At 42.0% G+C, this 17,069-nt stretch overlaps 1 protein-coding gene across 16 annotated transcripts in view; it reads left to right on the plus strand.

Moving 5' to 3' along the window:
• The first annotated feature begins 1,684 nt into the window (after window positions 1-1,684).
• Window positions 1,685-17,069, plus strand: part of LOC129783186 (erbin-like) — a 121,408-nt gene continuing 106,023 nt past the window's right edge. For 4 of the 16 annotated variants that reach the window (XM_055793041.1, XM_055793053.1, XM_055793054.1 and 1 more), the window contains exon 1: window positions 1,689-2,198. The gene's annotated coding sequence lies outside the window, so the exon portion shown is untranslated. Of the gene's footprint in view, window positions 2,204-2,414; window positions 2,633-17,069 lie in introns of those variants that run through there. The other 12 variants (XM_055793051.1, XM_055793052.1, XM_055793057.1 and 9 more) reach the window with 5 other exon arrangements.

Below are 17,069 nucleotides of genomic sequence, written 5' to 3' on the forward strand. Positions count from 1 at the left end.
AAGCCTGCCTCTGCAACAGCACTTCTGTTTTAACTCTTTCTGACCCTGAATGCAAAAATGCTCCTTGTTGCTTTAAGTCTGCGTTCTTACATACCATGCCTTTGCAGGCAAACAGCAAACACCCTGCCATGCGTCCCGCAGGACTCAGCCGCACCTTCGAGGGGGTACGGGGTTTTGTACAAACTCACCCCAATACTTTAACACTTTCACAAGGGTCTGGATAGCAGCGGGAGGGGAGTGAGGGAGGTGGTAAGGGCTGGGGGTGGTGGTGGTGGAGGTATATACGGAGGGGGAGAGGTAGGGATCTCATCCTCACTTCTATTATTCTTCTTCTTTCCCCCCCCCTTTGTTTTCTTTTAACGGGAACAAAAGGGCCCTAGTTTCAGACCCTATCCATAAGGAAGCATACTCGCTTTCCTCCAGACTAAAGGGTTCCTTAGAATTCACATATATATTCGGAGCTTGACAAATCCAATCCTCAAAAGATCCAAAACCTGGCCAATAGAGGTGGTCTCCCCTGATCTGCGTGTCACCCCATTTTTCCATGCAAGAATATATCATTTTTGCCTTATCTTTCCCTTTCCTAGAGGGGAAAGCATCCCAGGTTTTAATCATTAAACCTAATGGACTATCTGGCGGTATGTGGGGGAGCTTAACTTGGGGTCCCCCACCCATGGGAACAGAGGGCTTGCTTTTCCTCTGTCCCATCTTCCGGAGTACCTTCTCTCACACACACACTCGCTGCCCCCCGTTTGTGACCCAGCCGCTCACGGGGTATGGGAGCTGCACTACTAAGGGGTTCGCACTCGCTTCGCCCGCAATTGGACATCTCACACAGCACACTCCGGGACACCCAACCCCAACTGAACGGATCACCGGCCTATACTCACGCACTCCTGCGTCTTCATCTGGGGCTTCGTGCACAAAGATTACAGGGTTTGCTGGCTTTCTTTTGCTTGTTGTCGAATTTAGGGTTCGTCGGTAGAGGATGTGGTGCGATAGCACCCAGTCAGGGCCGCTGAATTTCAGCGGGGTGCCTCCCCGTATGGGGCTTCCCACCAGATTGCCTCTATCCGAGTCACGGCACCAAATTTGTTATATATGTTGGCGATAATAACTGGTCAGGGCCAGAGCCAATTGAGCCAAATTAGTTTATTAAAGCAAGCGGCAACAAGCAAAACAGCGCTGGGCGGCCAGGGAGTCTCCTGCTCCACCAACGGCACACAAATTCAAGCAAACTGAGCAGCTCTTTTTATCTTCCCCGAGGTCGCTTCTGACACCTTCAGTAGCCCCTCTGCTGCTTCTGTTATCGTGGTTTCTTGTCAGACAGGGCGTTCCCATGTTTGGTGTAGCAAGATAACATTGTGGACATGTCTCTTCTTGTTAAATAGGAAGTTCTTAAGACCACCACAATGGGTTCGTTCCTCTTGCTTAACTTGGTTGATCAGCAAATTACCTTGAGTTACTTATTACACCCTAGAGCAGGGGTCCCCCAGTTCCATGAGGCTACCGGGGCAGGAAAGGCTCCGCAGGCACCCGCCACGGCCTGGCCTGCGCCGCCCATCAAGCAGAGGCGGGAGGGTCCGTTACGTGGCCCCAGGACACATTCCCAGCGCAGCGCACCACTCCCACCTCTCCGGGTTAGCTCTCCCAGGCCCCCACCGCCCCCTCACGCCCCCGCCCCTTCCCTGCCTTTTGCCCCGCGGCCCCTTTCCTCCGCGCCAATACTCCCAAGCTCCCACCTTGCTCCATTCCTCAACAGCGTACTCCCGCCCCCCACTGAGCGTCATTGGCTGCAGTGGCCCGTTCCTCACGACGCTCCTGGTTCGGGATTGCCTCCGCTGCTACTCAGATCCTCATCAGTGCAGGGAGAGCGGAAGCTAGTGAGGCCTGGCGGTGGCGGCATCCGCTCGTTCCTTTCCTCCTTCTGTTGTGATTGGTGTGGGCGTGAGCGCTGCGCGTGCCCGCTCCCGCTCCTCACCCTCGCCGCTGCGGTACCTCCCTTAGCCTGGGTGACGGTGTGCGCTGTGGCGTCTTCTTACCGTCCCCGTTCCTTCCCGCCCAGGGTATTTCTCTACTCCATAGTTCTGCCGTCTCTCCAGGTCCCCGCTGAGGCCGGGGAGTGGGAGGCTGAATCGGAGGGAGCAAGAGGGAAGCGTGCGAAAGAAGGCGGGGAGAGAGGGCGGCAGTGCGGGCAGGTGAGGTAGGAAGTCATCCCGCTCCCCTCAGGCTTGTAGGCGGCACTGCGGAGGCGGCGGCGGCCGCCGCTCCCGGGCAACGCGGTTCGGGGTGAGGAGTTGGGGGTGGAGTAGCAACGCTGAGCGCGCTGGGGAGGCAGGCGGGCGAAGGGCGGTGGCGGGGAACGCTGCGGTCTTGATGCCGGGTATTATTTCAGTCGGGCGGCAGCGGAGCAGACCCCGATGCTGCCGGCGGCAGGGGCCGGAAGGAGCCCGGCTCCTCTGGCGTCCTCGCACGTCGCACGCTCCGCAACCACCCCCGTCCTTGTCCAAAGCTGTTGCTTCCTCCTCCCCCTTCCCCTTAAACGAGAAGAAAATTCGATTTGATTTAATATATTTCCTTGGGGTCGGAAGAAACTCCTGCCTGCTGAACCTGGTTTAGGTGCTTGACAAAGGTAAATTAAATGGTAAAGGCTTGGGGAGCAGCAGCAACAACAACCGAAAAATCCTTCCTCTGCTAAGGAAGTGGGGAAAAAGGAAGTTTACTTTTCGCTTTGATATCCTGGTTTTGGGCTTTATCTTTTTGTGTTTTCTGCCTTGTGTAGTTTAGCTGTCCTTTGTGTTTCTCTCTCTCTTGCCGAAATGCTGTTTCTATGGACCTAATCATGGAGGTTGAAGAAAGAGTCTGGGGAGATCGAAAGTTTTTAAGCTCCTCAGACACAGAAGTTTCTTTGTTCATTTTGAACTGAAACTGATGGACTCTGTGACCGTACTTCAGTTCCTTCCCTTCCGAAATGATCGATAACCCTGCAAGTATAATTAAGCTCTTACAAAATAAGAAAGTTGTAAAGGAGGTAGTCTCTTTTATTTAATCGAAAGATCTTGAGGCTTGGCGCTCCCTGTATCTGCCTTTCACTTTGTTGGTCTTTCGCTTTGTGTTCTGGAATATCTAGCTGGTCGTCTTCAAGGTAGCTGTTAAATTTCTTTATGAAAATGTACCCTCGTATTCCTCTGCAAATGTAGTTTTTCCTCTCCACTGCTGCCACCACCTCTCTTTCTCCCCTCTACCCTATCTCTGTCCTTAAGATGAGTTGGACTGCATATTTTTCAGCTTGTATAGGAGAGGTCTGTATTGTATTTTGATCCTTGCACGTTTATCTTAACCTCCATTTTTTTTTTTTTAAAAAGCAAGCTAGCTAGTGGTCTGACTTATTAAAAGTATATGTAGTTGAACCTCTGAGTTAACATGGTGTTTGGTTTTGGTGACCACTTTCTCCTTTATCATTTTTTTAAAGGAGTTTTGTTTGAGGCCGTTGGAGGGGGAAACTAAATGCAAAGTTTTGATGTAAGGTTTTGTACTGTTGGTGCTTGTTATGCCAACTAACTAGTTGTATGTAGTGAATGCAGTATTACTCACCACAGATTCATTTCACATGCGTCAGAGGCAATTATTGGTTAGTTTTTTTTTCATGAAGGCGAGGAATTTCTTGTACTGTGAACTTTAAAAATGAGCCAGAAGCCATAGTTCTGTGCTAGCTTATTTAAATTTTTGTTCCTGTTTGACAAACTCAAAAGCAGCATGTTGGTCAGATAGGATGTGTGTGCTTCAGTCTCTCAAGTGTCTGAGATGTGTTGGTATTTGTGAGACTCGAACAAAGTAATTTTATGCAAATTTTTTTAACACTCCTACATATGTAGTTCTTTAACAGCACCAAGTAACGTAGTGTGTGAGGAAAGTTATTAATCCAGCTCCATCTGTTTGATATAGTGTGAGGGAAAGAAATTAACGTTTAACTGACCTAAATTGGCTTCTATGGCTGATAAGAAGTAAATGATTTAGCTTGCAATTTATAGACTTACCTTTCCAGGCAGCAATAAAGGTTATTTTTAGTAGACATCTGAAAGGGCTGAACAAAATAAATGGCAGTGAACTTCAGTTTCCTTATATGGCTGATGCTTGGCAGAAAAGCAATGAAGTCTAAATGGGGTAATCCTTTTACAAAGAATGATCACTTTCCAAAGCAGTCTTAATGATCACTTTCCAAAGCAGTCTTAATGATCACTTTCCAAAGCAGTCTTAATGATCACTTGAGGTTGGTTTGTGTTAGGTTTTGGGTTTTTGTTTGTGGTTGGTTGGGTTTGTTGTTTTTTTTTTTTTGGGGGGGGGAGGGGGAGGATTGTAGCAATGACAAATTTAGTTGTAAACCTTATGTTCTTAATGGATGCAATTTTTTGTTTCTTTTTAGACCTTTTGCATTTTTCATGATGCACTTCATATTTTTCAATGTTGTGTAGAAGAATAGATCCTTTTAGTGGAGCCACAAGTTTTTACATCGGTGTTTTGTCACCATGGTAGCTGTGGATAAAGCCATTTGTAATGTTTAAAGTGTAATTCAGTACTGCTTTTACAGCTAATGGTTATATTGTAGAATTCCATTCATGTCATTAATATAGTTTAGGAGTTATGAAGGAGTGCGTTCTTTTCTTGAGATGAACTGTCTCCACTAAAAATCAAGATGATGTTGATAGTCATATTATGAATAAAATAATTTAAGTATACATATGGTAGCTCATGTTGTTTGAAACAACACTTTCATAGGTATGTGTTGATTGATTAGGGAAATATTCTTTTGACCTGGCTGTTTCTTGTGCGTGAATTAAATTAAACTCATATAAACATTGGTAATTTTAAGTAGGTATACTTGCAAAGAGAAATTGCAGCATATGGCATACTATGGAGTATGATTATCATGAGAATGATTTTCATATTAGTATAAATATGAATAGACTTGTCTTATGAATAAGCTGCCGAGTAGATAATGTTTGGTATAAATGCAGTACTCAATAGGGTATCTGTTTGCACATCACATTTATATAGAATGGATTAGGGGACTCCATGGAGAAAGTGTTATTGATTGAAAGTTGCCTAGTGTATTAAGCTGGTGGTATAAGAAAACAATGTTATGATTTGTCTTCAGTGGAATTTGTTTAGAGTCTGTGGTCCTAGGCATAGAGTGCAATGCTTGGAACATCAAAGCTAAGGGAAGGCTTGCACATGTGTAACATACATTAAAGGTACCATGTTACTGTAGGTTCTAAAAATAGAAGGGGATGGAAGCAAATTCCTCAACTCAGCTTTCCTGTAGGAGTGTAATGAATCATTGGCTGTCTGCTTTGTTTTCTTGTTTTGTTGTCATCCTTCCTGCTCCCAAGCAAAAAGGAAAATCTTCTAGGGAAAATGTTTACATAAAGATTAAACGTTTGATATGTCATCTTTTCTGTAGATTCTCCCTATGGAATAACCTAATCTGCTAAAGGAGGGTCTGACATTTACTCCACATAGAGGAATTACAAATCTAACCTATTCTGAACGAGTAACTAGTTGAGTTGATGGAAAAGCTACTCTTATGGATATGTGTCATGGTTTAACCCTGGCTGGCTTCCCCCAGTTTATATACCCAGCATGATGTCATATGGTATGGAATACCTCTTTGGGTAGCTTGGGTCACATGTCCTGGCTGTGTCCCCTCCCAATTTCCAGTGCCCCTCCAGCCCTCTCGCTGGCAGGGCCCAAGGAACTGAAAAGTCCTTGACTTAGTATAAACATTACCCAGAAACTACTAAAACCATCAGTGTCCTATCAACATTGTTCTCATACCACATCCAAAACACAGCACTGCACCAGCTACTAGGAAGAAAACTAGCTCTATCCCAGTTGGAAGCAGGACAATATGAAAATAGTATTCCTATGTGAGCATACAGATGTTGATAGGTGATATAGGTAGTTAAATGTGAATTATCTAGAAAATGAAGATTTAGAAGCCTCACTATTTTACCTTTGTCAACTTTTAGGTAAAACAAGATGTCAGACAACACTTTTCACATCAGAATGAAAACATTAAGGGTAACATGTTTATCAGTTTATGTAGTAAATAGTCCATAAATAATTTTTTTTTCACACTTAAGTGCAATATTTGTGGTAACCTATTAAAGTACTAGCTTAGTGTCTTTGGAACTTAGTGTTAGGAACTTTAGTGTTGTGGGTAACTTGTGAACAGTTCTGTGGCTACTCACATGGCAGACTCTAGTCCACTTCTGGACAAGAAATACTTTTTTTGGCAGGGTGGGAGCTTGTCAAAGCTTCAAACATGGATTTACCGTAATCCTTACAGTTCTCTTCATCTTTTGGAGCAGCTGCAGTGTGCCACTGCAGTTTCCAACTGTGAAGGTGGCACGCAGAGCCTGCTGTATCAACACAGCTGGCACATGATCTCCTGCTGAGTAAATATCAGTAAAAATTAATGGACCTAAATAATACTGCCTAGGATGTTTCAGTAATAATTAACTGTTAAGCAGTTCTACTGAGCTTAAGATCATAAGGGAACAGGTGATACAGAGAGAAACTTGACTGCTGTAATGACAAGATTGGTATGGGGTTTTCTGAAGGTTTTTTTTTTGTTGTAAAACAATTGCTGAAATACAGCCTTTCTAATTAAGAATACAATGTTCATGTATTGTGAGTAAAACCTTATAAATGTTAAGTTTTGAGAGTGAGGATGCTGATTTAGGAGAGATTTATAAATTTCATCTTCTGCGTAAGAAAAATGGAAAAAGTGAATATTGTTACACTGGAATTGATAGTATTTTTATTATATGGCAATTAGGATAATCTTGTTCTTTCTGCTTTTCTTCCTCATTAGTTACCAGGTTTTTTTTTCAAGTACTTCTATGATGCTTAAATTTCAATGAGCATTTGGCTTATTACTCTTTGTTTAGTTTCACTTGTACTTCCCCTGAAGGTGATACAGGAGCATGATATTTCAACATTAAATTGCACCTTCCACCTTTAAAAATACATTGTGACTTTGGATGATTGAGAAATAACACTAAACAAACCTCTTCATTTTAATGAAGCCAAACTGAAGTGTACTTATGTTGGAGAACATCAGCATTGTGACTAACTTCCCTAAGGTAGTTTAAGTTGAAAAGTAGATTAGTTCTGTATCCAGAACTAATTTGTAGATACTTGATACTAAGTGATTGTTATATATAGGAACAAGGAGTGATAAGTAAGCGGAGTCTGGGGACAATATGAACTATCTTGGCTGCCGTGGCTGTCCTGGAAGTTGTAATAATGTCAGAAGCCTCTAGAGTTTCTTGCATTTGAAGGCTGAATCTTGTTAGAAAAGATAGTGTGTACTCTCCTCCCCTCATTATCCCCTTCGGTAGATAATGAATAGGATAAGCCATACTTTTCTGTCCTATTTTTTGGCATGGCCAAGAAAATGTTAGTTAACAAGTCTTTTGCACAACTTTGTTGATTAAATAAGGTGGGGGAATGCTTTGTGCTTTTCTCTGTTCCATATCTCTCCAATGATTAGCCACAGTATAGACCCTAAAGATTACTTATGATAGTAAGGACAACTTCTGTCCCTGTAAATAGTAAAGCTACCAGAAAGAAGGTGATTCCAAAATGCACAACTTTTTTTATAGCTTCTCAGTTTTAAAATATCTAATATTATATACCCTCAAATCTTTTGTAAATAGAGCTATGGTTTCTGAAACTTTTGTTTCACACTTTTGCATAATTTAATTCTGCAAGTATAAAGCTATGTTATATGCAAAGTAAAACTGTTAAAAGCAAACATTCTTTCAGATTCTCTTATTTAGATGAACACTGTGAGAATAATAACTGGAAGAAACTGCAAATCTGTATCCTCAGAGTGATCAGTTAAGAATTCACTAGGTACATGAGCTCCCTTTCCAATCACAAAAGTTTAAGTACACTGAATTCTCCAGGTTTGTATAGCTCAACATGTACAGTGCTATGCTTTATGTCTTGTAGACCCCATCATGAAGTTGGCTGGGGTGGAATGAGCAGAGATGCATAAACGTGGTCTGGGTAGTGAGTTGTCTGACTATTTTGGATTCTCACACTTCCAGTGGAGGAGACTGCAGCTATTTGAGTAAAATTTCCTTTCTAGGAACAGCTAGGAAGGAAATACTTTTTTTTTTTTTATGTGTCCAGCTTTGTGTTCTCTTGAACTTCAAATTGTACTTCTGAAGTAGATGCTTGGGGTGTAGTTGTCTTTCTGTGAGTTTTTAGTGCTCAGTGTCTGCTACTTGTGTCAGTTGTCTGTGGCTAGCTTTAGGAGTAAAGGAGCTCTGAAGTGGTTTGAAGTATTACTAAAAGTTACAAATACTTGAAATAAAACATTTCTAAAACAACTTTAACTTGAAGTGGATGGTATCTCCCTCTGAAGTGGCCAGGGGCTTATTCTCCTTGGTGGGGAAATCTCCAATGTTAATAACTGAATTAAAAATATTTGAAGTTCTATTAGTTTGTTAAAGGTAGCTGCAGAAGGGTGGTTGAAAAACAGTACCTGTCTTGGTGTCTGAAATTTGTGCTTTAAGTCTTGCTGCTGCCTTTAGAGCCTTTTCATCAGGTTTCAGGTCTAGTTGGCATGGGAAGTTCCTGTAGCACCTGTGTAGGGAAAGTTCTGGAAGAAAAGTTTCATGTTCTTCCATAGTCCTCTGTCCCCTAATTGTGGGGTCTAAGTTTAGTACAGTTGCAGAAATTCTTCAGCCTTCCTTGTCCTCCTTGTCTTTGGAGTTTTTCAGTACATATCTTCTAAAACTTTCAAAGCCTCCTAGGATGGAGAGGAGAGGGCATAGATGCTTCAAGTTGCATCAATATATCTAAACAAATGTCTGAACTGCAGTGCCAGATGCCTATGAATGTCAGTCACAGGTTCAGTCATCCAGAATTACTATGGATATAATTTTAAGTGTTTGGATGGTGGAAAGTGTTTCCAGGCTTGTCTGGAAGATGTGTGGGAGGCTGTAAAGAAACTGTTTGAGAACTGCAGTTCTTTTTCCCCACGTGTGACTGTAGTCATCCTGGAATTAACCCCCTTGAGGGGAGAAATGACAGTTTAGATGATGATCCCAATTGTCAGCAATTTGATCAATTACTGCAGGTCTTCCGTCTTTACTTTCAGGTAACCCTGAAGATAGGATGGAGGTTTATATTTGAAACTGGGTATCAGAGAACTCTTAAATAATTATACTAATGTAAAATATAGTGTGTGGGGGGGTTTCCTCTGGGGAAATGCTATACTCTAATAATCTGCATGTGCTTATGCATGCTTGTGGTTAAAACAAACAAAAAGCTTGGCTGCAGAAGCATTTACAAGATTGAGGCCTGGTTTTTTTCAGTAAAAGTAGACTGAAAAGTATGGCAGTCTCTTTCACGACTTAAATGCTCTGTAAATATTCACCTTCCATACTTATGCTACAGAGTATTACATGCAGGTGTTGAATTTACTTAGTTTCTACTTTGGCCACACTGGTAGGTGTACCTGAAGGAGGCGATGGATGTGCAGATAGCTGTTCACGTGCCCTGATAGCCTGCTGCTGGTCCATTTGCTTGCTGTGGCAAATTAATCTGTGGTGACCGGGAATGTCAGCTTGGTAGTTAGCTCCTTTTAGGAGAATGTAGTCATTTTGGGTTACTTCTGGTCACATAATCATATGTGATGTTAACCCTTGAGCTGCAGGTCATTTAAATTCTGAGGTGTGTTATAATAATTTTTTTTTTGGTTGGCAATAAAGTTCATTACTGAGGAAGAAAATTCAAAAGCTAACAGCTTTCTGATTCATAGGTATCCAGCCTCTATATAATTTTAGTTGTGCTTTAGTAAACCTAGAATAAATAATCATGTATAAGTAATGAAGAATGTTCATTAATTCTTTAGTCGATATCTTTTTTGGGGAGGAATTACAGGCAGAGGGAATCAAGCGAAGAATGCTAGAAAATAATATTTGGAATAAACCTAGAATTTTACTTTAAGGTCACTTTTGTTGGTTCACATATGGATGTTGGAAAACTATTAAAAACAAGGTAAAAATTAAGGACTGATGGTTATATCTGAGTTTCTGTCCTTTCTGGGAATGTGACAGGAAGGGGAAATCAATTGGAACTCTGAATTTGGCAAACCATCCAGCTCTGATTCTGATAGATAAGATCAGAGATTTAATATGGGAGAAATGATCAGAGCTTTACTATTAGTATACTATTATTTAATTGTAATACATCTTATTTGTGCCTTTTATTTTAGGATACTTTTTTCTGAATGATGTTTTCTGGGGAAGGGAGCTTTCTATGGCTATTAGAAAATCCTGTTCTTCCCACGTATTGTTATTAATGTAGACTTTAATGTTTTGGGTCCAGTACCAGAGGTTTAATCTAAATAAAAAAGTAAACAATAGAAATACTATAAAAACATAGAATCATTTAGGTTGGAAAAGACCTTTGAGATCATAAAGTCCAACTGTTAATCCAGAACTGCCAAGTCTACCACTAAACCATGTCTCTACATGCCATATCTATGCATTTTTTTTAAACACCTTCAGGGATGGTGATTCCACCACCTTCCTGGGCAGCCTGTTCCAATGCTCGACCATCCTTTCAGTGAAGAAAATTTTCCTAATATCTAATCTAAACCTCCTCTGGCACTTGAGGCTGTTTCCTCTTGTCCTGTTGCTTCTTATCTGGGAGAAGAGACCTCCTTCCCACTTGCCTACAGCCTCCTTTCAGGTAGTTGTAGAGAGCAATAAGGTCCCCCCTGAGCCTCTTCTCCACACTAATCAACCCCAGTTCACTCAGTTGCCCCTCATAAGACTTTTGCTTCAGACCATTCACCAGCTTTGTTGCCCTTCTCTGGACACGCTCCAGCACCTCAATATCTTCCTTGTTTGGTTTTGGGCCCTTCACTAAACAGTATTCAAGGTGCAGCCTCACTAGTGGCGAGTGCAGGGGGGCAATCACTTCCCTAGTCCTGCTGGCCACACTGTTTCTGATACAAGCCAGGATGCTATTGGTGGTCTTGGCCACCTGGGCACACTTTTGGCTCCTATTCAGCTGCCTGTCAACCAACACCCCCAGGTCCTTTTCTGCCAGGCAGCTTTCCAGCTGCTCTTCCCCAAGCCTGTAGTGTTGATAGACTTAAAATAGATTTTGATAGACTTAGATGAGAATAATTTACTCTTAGATTTGTATTTATCTGGGCGAGCTCCTCTTTTTCAAGGAGCATTTATTTTGTCTTGCTGCAGTGAAGCGAAGCTTAAGTGCTGAGGATCATGGCATTCCTGTGTGCTTTTAGCAATGCTACTCTTGCTAGAGAAAAGCAGTGGAGCAGGCAAACTTTTCTGTTGGATTTTCCTGTGAGAAATCTGTGGGAGTGGTATCGTCAAGATTTCAAATGTCCTGTAGTCTTTCACAACCTTAGTGTTACTGAATTGTTTTTTGCAGCAGTCTGTGATGCCTTAAGGGAAAGATTATGGCCCTGCTGATGGAGCAGGTTAAAAGAAAGTGTTATGGGATGGGGGAGAAATAAGTCTTTAATCACTGGGTTTTTTTCTTGTCCTTTTTTTTTTTTTTTTTTACTTCACTTTACTACAGTGTATACTGTAGTTCCATTCCTTCAAGCCTTTTTTAGATGTAAAGCATTGCTTTGTAGGCAAGTAATTGACTTCTTGCAAAAATACGTATAGCACTTGCTGAGCAAGAGTGTCCTCCACTTAAGACCACATCCTGCAAATATTTCTTCGTGTTGTGCATTGAGTTCAGAACTGAAACTGCTGATGTAATCACTGTCTGGAGTATAACTATTTACTAACCTGACTGAGTATCTTTGCTGCTTCTTAGTTGCCTGAAGTACCTGTAGGACTGAGAGATTTGGCATGGTTAATTTCTGTTTAAATTGTTCCCTTGACCCCTCCTCAAACTTCTTGTCTTTACTGGTTGATTCTTTTTGATACTAAGAGAAAAAGATCAATAACAAAGTTATCACCTTTAATTTAAAGAAGTCCTAATTTAGAAAGACCGTGACTGAATATATAGTCTTGGAATCTCCTGAATTTACTTCAACAGTAGGCAGTATGCTTCCTCCTCTCTTCTTCCTGTGTGGGTCCTTTGCTTCATTTGTGAAGACTTGGTACTGAGAGTCAGTGAGTGAGTTGATTAACAAGCTGATTAATTAGGAAAAAAACCCATCCCAAAACTCCCCCAATATCTTGCAGGATTAGTCTTTTTGGGTCAGTTGCTGATCATGCTCATGGTGTGTTTAAGCAAACCCTAGACTTAATAAAAGGCAGGTGTGAATAGGGGAAAGCAGGGCTTGCTCTTTCTTTAGTGGTCTCTAGTTTAGATTAAGCACAATGGGAATTCACTTGCTTTTTGAGTTCCAGTTGCCGGGTTAGAGTATTCTTACTCAATCACAGTAAATCTAAACTTTTTCTTCATCACTGATTTGTTCCTTAGTAATCATTCCATAAAAATCAAAAGTGCAGTTAAAAACTGGAATGCTTACCCAGTTATGTCTCTTTTTGGGGCAGATATAAAGTGTACTGCTCTCTATCTTTCCTGCTTTTTTTTGCCATATGCATGTTGACTTCTAGACTTTGGACAGTAGGCTGGGAATTTCATGCCTATCTAAAATAGTTTGTAATTGCTGTATTGATGGGAAATAACAAACTGCAGTAAGAACTGAAATTGGGAAAGGAGTGGGGAGCTGCTCAGTCCTTTGTTGCTGAGGGCATTAAGTAGTGTTTGGTTTTGGTTGGGGTTTTTTTGTTTTTTTTTTTTCTCCTTCCCCTGCAAGCTACCTTCCAGAGTACTTGCTTTTCAGACTTTTGTACCTAGTTCCTTTAGTTCCTAGGGATTTCTGGTGGCTTTATATTTTTGATTGTCAGTAGGGATCTCTTGATTGAAATGTGTAGGTCAACAGTGCTTGCATGTGGGATGCTCTGCTTTCAAGTTAGACCCCAAGGCTACTGTGAATGGAAAACTGACAAGTGATGGGCAGTTGGTGTGATTAGTAAACAAGTTCATATATTATGTATTGTCACTAGTAGAATGATGCAATTAGAAATATCTGTAACTGATAATGTGGGGTGACATTATTATATTTTACTCTTTAATCTTGGATGGGTAATGCAGAACTACCTTCAGTTGTGGAGGGATTAAAGGTGCAACATAATTTAGGAGGCAGGGGATGGAAGAACAGGAGGCATTTAGTTTCATAATTCTAAAATCTGGGAAATTTACCACACTGGTGTGAAGGTGTCTTGTGACTGTGCCGTGGGGCCACGTACACTTGGCTGTCCCGCACTCATAAAGTGCGGGTAACAAAATTACTGGTCCTTTTCTCATCTCTCCCTGAAAACTGGCAAAAGGTAGACAGAAAAAAAAATATTCTTGCTTTGATATCAGCATTTTAAGACTCTTTAATACTGTGCTTCTAAAGATTAGAGTGGGAGCGATGTGGAAAAGCACTAGTGAGTAGTTGTCCCATAATGGAGGAAAGTATCCCAGTTCCTATAGTCTCAAGTAAAATTAACTTCTTGATCTGAGTTTAGATTGCTGTTTCCTTTAATGAATTTTAGAGGCACTGTATGACGAATACTTGAGTTGTGTGCATTGTTTTCCTTCTTCAGTCACGCCAGTATTGGTGACTGTTACTTCTGCAAGAGAAGCCTTGCTGTATGATGCCTGCTTATTGGAGTGGTAATGTGTCAAATAGCTTATCTGCTTAAGGATGTTTTTAAAACTTTCTCATGCCAGTAGTTGTCTATTTGTATGTCCTGCTCCTTAATCTGCAAAATAACTGCTTATCTTCTGGTTGACTGATAAGTATTTCATGTAGCACATCAGAGGAAATAGTGATTACTGAAAGATAATTTCTTTTCTTATGGTGCTAGGATGGAAACAAAGCTCAGCAGAATATATGAAGTCCCAAATTACTTTGAATGTTATATTCAAGAAGATAACTAATGTGTCTTTCTTTCAAACCATGTAGTATAGGGATTAACCTATGCAGGATCTGGAGACAGTGAATTCTTTCCTTAAGGTGGTTTCCAAAAGGATATCTTCTGCATATTTGAGAGGAATTATAAAAAATGCATTCACAGTCTAGTTAAGAAATAAAAAACAAAGTGTCTGTTGACCTTGCAAATGAGCATGAAATAATTGAACTTTTTTCTTTCCCTCATGTGTCTACTTTGTGATAGTCTATCTGTAATAATCTAGAGCTTGATAAATAGGAATTGACCCTGAACCTAAGTATGTGTTTAGGTTTTTGGGTTTTGGTTTGGGGTTTTTTTGCATAACTTCATGTTTGTATTCCTCCCTGTTGTGGTTTAACTCCAGCCAGCAATTAAGATAGTGTGTGGTGTTGGATTGTTGTATGTTGAAGCCAGTTCTGATTCCATTACTGCTGCACTGGTCTGGTCTCATCAAAGTTCATTCTTTAATAATGTGGTGATTGAAAGGGAGTCAGGTTCAGATCCCCAAATCCAGAGTGGCAGAGATGGGTGCCACAAGGTGCTCAGTGCGGCAATGGGCACATAGCTACCATAGAAGTGATAATATACAGTGTTGTATAGCAATTCACATCACAATTCGGTTCATTGGCTATTCTCACCCAGAACCCTTGAGGCACACATCGAACTTCCCTATCTTCCCACATTACCCGCCAAGTGCACCCAGATCCTTGAGCAAAAGCAATCCCATAAATGGGTTTGCCTTTGCCTGGAGTAGGAATGACCCAGACTGTTTTCCCAAGCATATTTTTAAGATGCACTACAGGAACTTTATCCCCTTCTACAGTACATAAAAGCTTTGATTGGGCAGGGCCAGCTTGGTTGGCAGATCCTCTGGTGTTGACTAACCAGGTGGCCTTTGCTAAATGTGTATCCCAGTGTTTCAAAGTTCCACCACCCATTGCTTTCAATGTAGTCTTTAACAGTCTATTGAATCATTAGATAGTCCCAGAGGCTGGTGCATGATGGGGAATGTGATATACTCAGTCAGTGTCATGCTCTTTGGCCCAAGTGTCTATGAGGTTGTTTTGGAAATGAGTTCTGTTGTCTGACTCGATTCTTTCTGGGGTGTTATGTCGCCATAAGACTTGTCTTTCAAGGCCCATGATAGTGTTCCAGGTAGTGGCATGGGGCACAGGGTATGTTTCCAACCATCTGGTGGTTGCTTCCACCATTGTTGTTGCATGATCTGTTATCTCAGCCTTTGGTGACATTCAGAAACCTTTGCCTTCTGACCAGTCCATGGTCGCTTCCAAGATTCCTGGACAACTGGGATTTCCTATTTGATCACATAATGAGCTCGATGCAGCCCACTTGGTGTAGTATCACTTCTGTGATGTGTAGAGGAAGCCCTCCCTTTAAACATCCAGCCCAGCACTTGGTAACCAGGGTGCCAGAAGGAGCTTTGCTTCAGTACTGATCACTTCCGAAGTAGCTCAAACCCCTTCATAAGCTGCCAATATCTCTTTTTCAATTGGAGTATAGTGGGCCTCAGATCTTCTCTATCCCTGACTACAAAAGCCCAAGGATCAACCTCAAATCTCCCCTGGTGCTTTCTGCCATGGGTTCCAGGTAGAGCCATTCTCCCTGGCTGTGGTGTAGAGCACGTTCTTTACATCTTGCCCAGTCCAAATGGGCCCAAGGGCTACTGTTTGAACTGTCTCCTGTTTAATTTGGTCAAAGGCTTGTCATTGCTCAGGGCCCCATTTAAAATCATTCTTCATTAGGGTCACGTGATAAAGAGGGCTTATAATCAGACTGTAATTTGGAATGTGCATTCTCCAAAAACCTACAAAGCCTAAGAAAGCCTGAGTTTGTTTCTTAACAGTAATGTTTCCACCAACTAGTATTTTGTTGATCACATCCGCTGGGATCTCATGAGCTCTATCTTGCCATTTTGTTCCTGAAGACTGGATCTCCTGTGCAGGTCCTTTGACTTTACTTTGGTTTATGGCAAAACAAGCTTTCAGAAGGTTTTTGACTATTTTCTCCTCTTTCTCAGAAACTTCTGCTGTGTTGTCCCACACTATGATGTCATCAATGTATTGCATGTGTTCTGGAGCTGCAGCCTGGATCAGTCCTTGATAGATGGTAGGGCTGTGTTTCCACCCCTGGGGTAGTCAATTCCAAATGTACCGGAAGCCCCTCTAAGTAAAGGCAAACTGTGGCCTGCACTCCGCAGCCAAAGGGATTGGGAATAATGCATTTGCAATATCAGTAGTGGCATATCCCTTGGCTGCCTTTTGATACCATTTCATATTGAAGTTCTAGCATGTCTGGTATGGCAGCACTCAGTGGTGTGAGGACTTCATTCAGGCCATGATAGTCCACTGTTAGTCTCCGTTCTCCATTAGCCTTTTGCACTGGCCATATGGGGGTATTAAAGGGTGAGTGGGTCCTGCTGATCATTCCTTGGCTCTCCAGTCAAAGAATCAGCTTATGGATGGGAATTGGGGAGTCATGGTTGGTGTGATATTGCTGCTGGTGTGATATTGCTGCTGGTGCACTGCTGTGGTAGTGATCATCACCTGTTGTTCTTTGACCTTCAGCAACCTCACAACAGAAGGGTCTTTGAGAGACCAGGCAAGGTAGACAGCTGCTTAATTTCCTCCATCTCTAAGGCAGCTATGCTAAAAGCCCACTGGTACCCTTTCGGGTCCTTGAAATACTTTCTCCCGAGATAGTTAGCTGTTGGGATCCCCCTGTCACTCCAGAAATACTAATGTGTTCTGCCCTTGTATAGCTTGATGGCATTAGAGTACACTGTGCACCAGTGTCTACTAGAGCCTTGCACTCCTGTGGGTCTGATGTGCCAGGCTGTTGGATCCACGCAGTTGAGTAAACCCAGTTGTCCCTGTCCTCTACCTGGCTGGAGGCAGGGCTCTTCTAGTCCTGGTCATAGGATTCTCTAACAGGGCAGAGAGTTGCTGTAGCGCAGAGCAGCCCTGCCCAGTTATATCTTGCAAAAATGGATTATTATTCCTTTTCATAGACTTGAGAGTAAGATCA

Source organism: Falco peregrinus, chromosome W (genome assembly GCF_023634155.1).
Source record: "Falco peregrinus isolate bFalPer1 chromosome W, bFalPer1.pri, whole genome shotgun sequence".
In the NCBI taxonomy this organism is placed as follows: domain Eukaryota; kingdom Metazoa; phylum Chordata; class Aves; order Falconiformes; family Falconidae; genus Falco; species Falco peregrinus.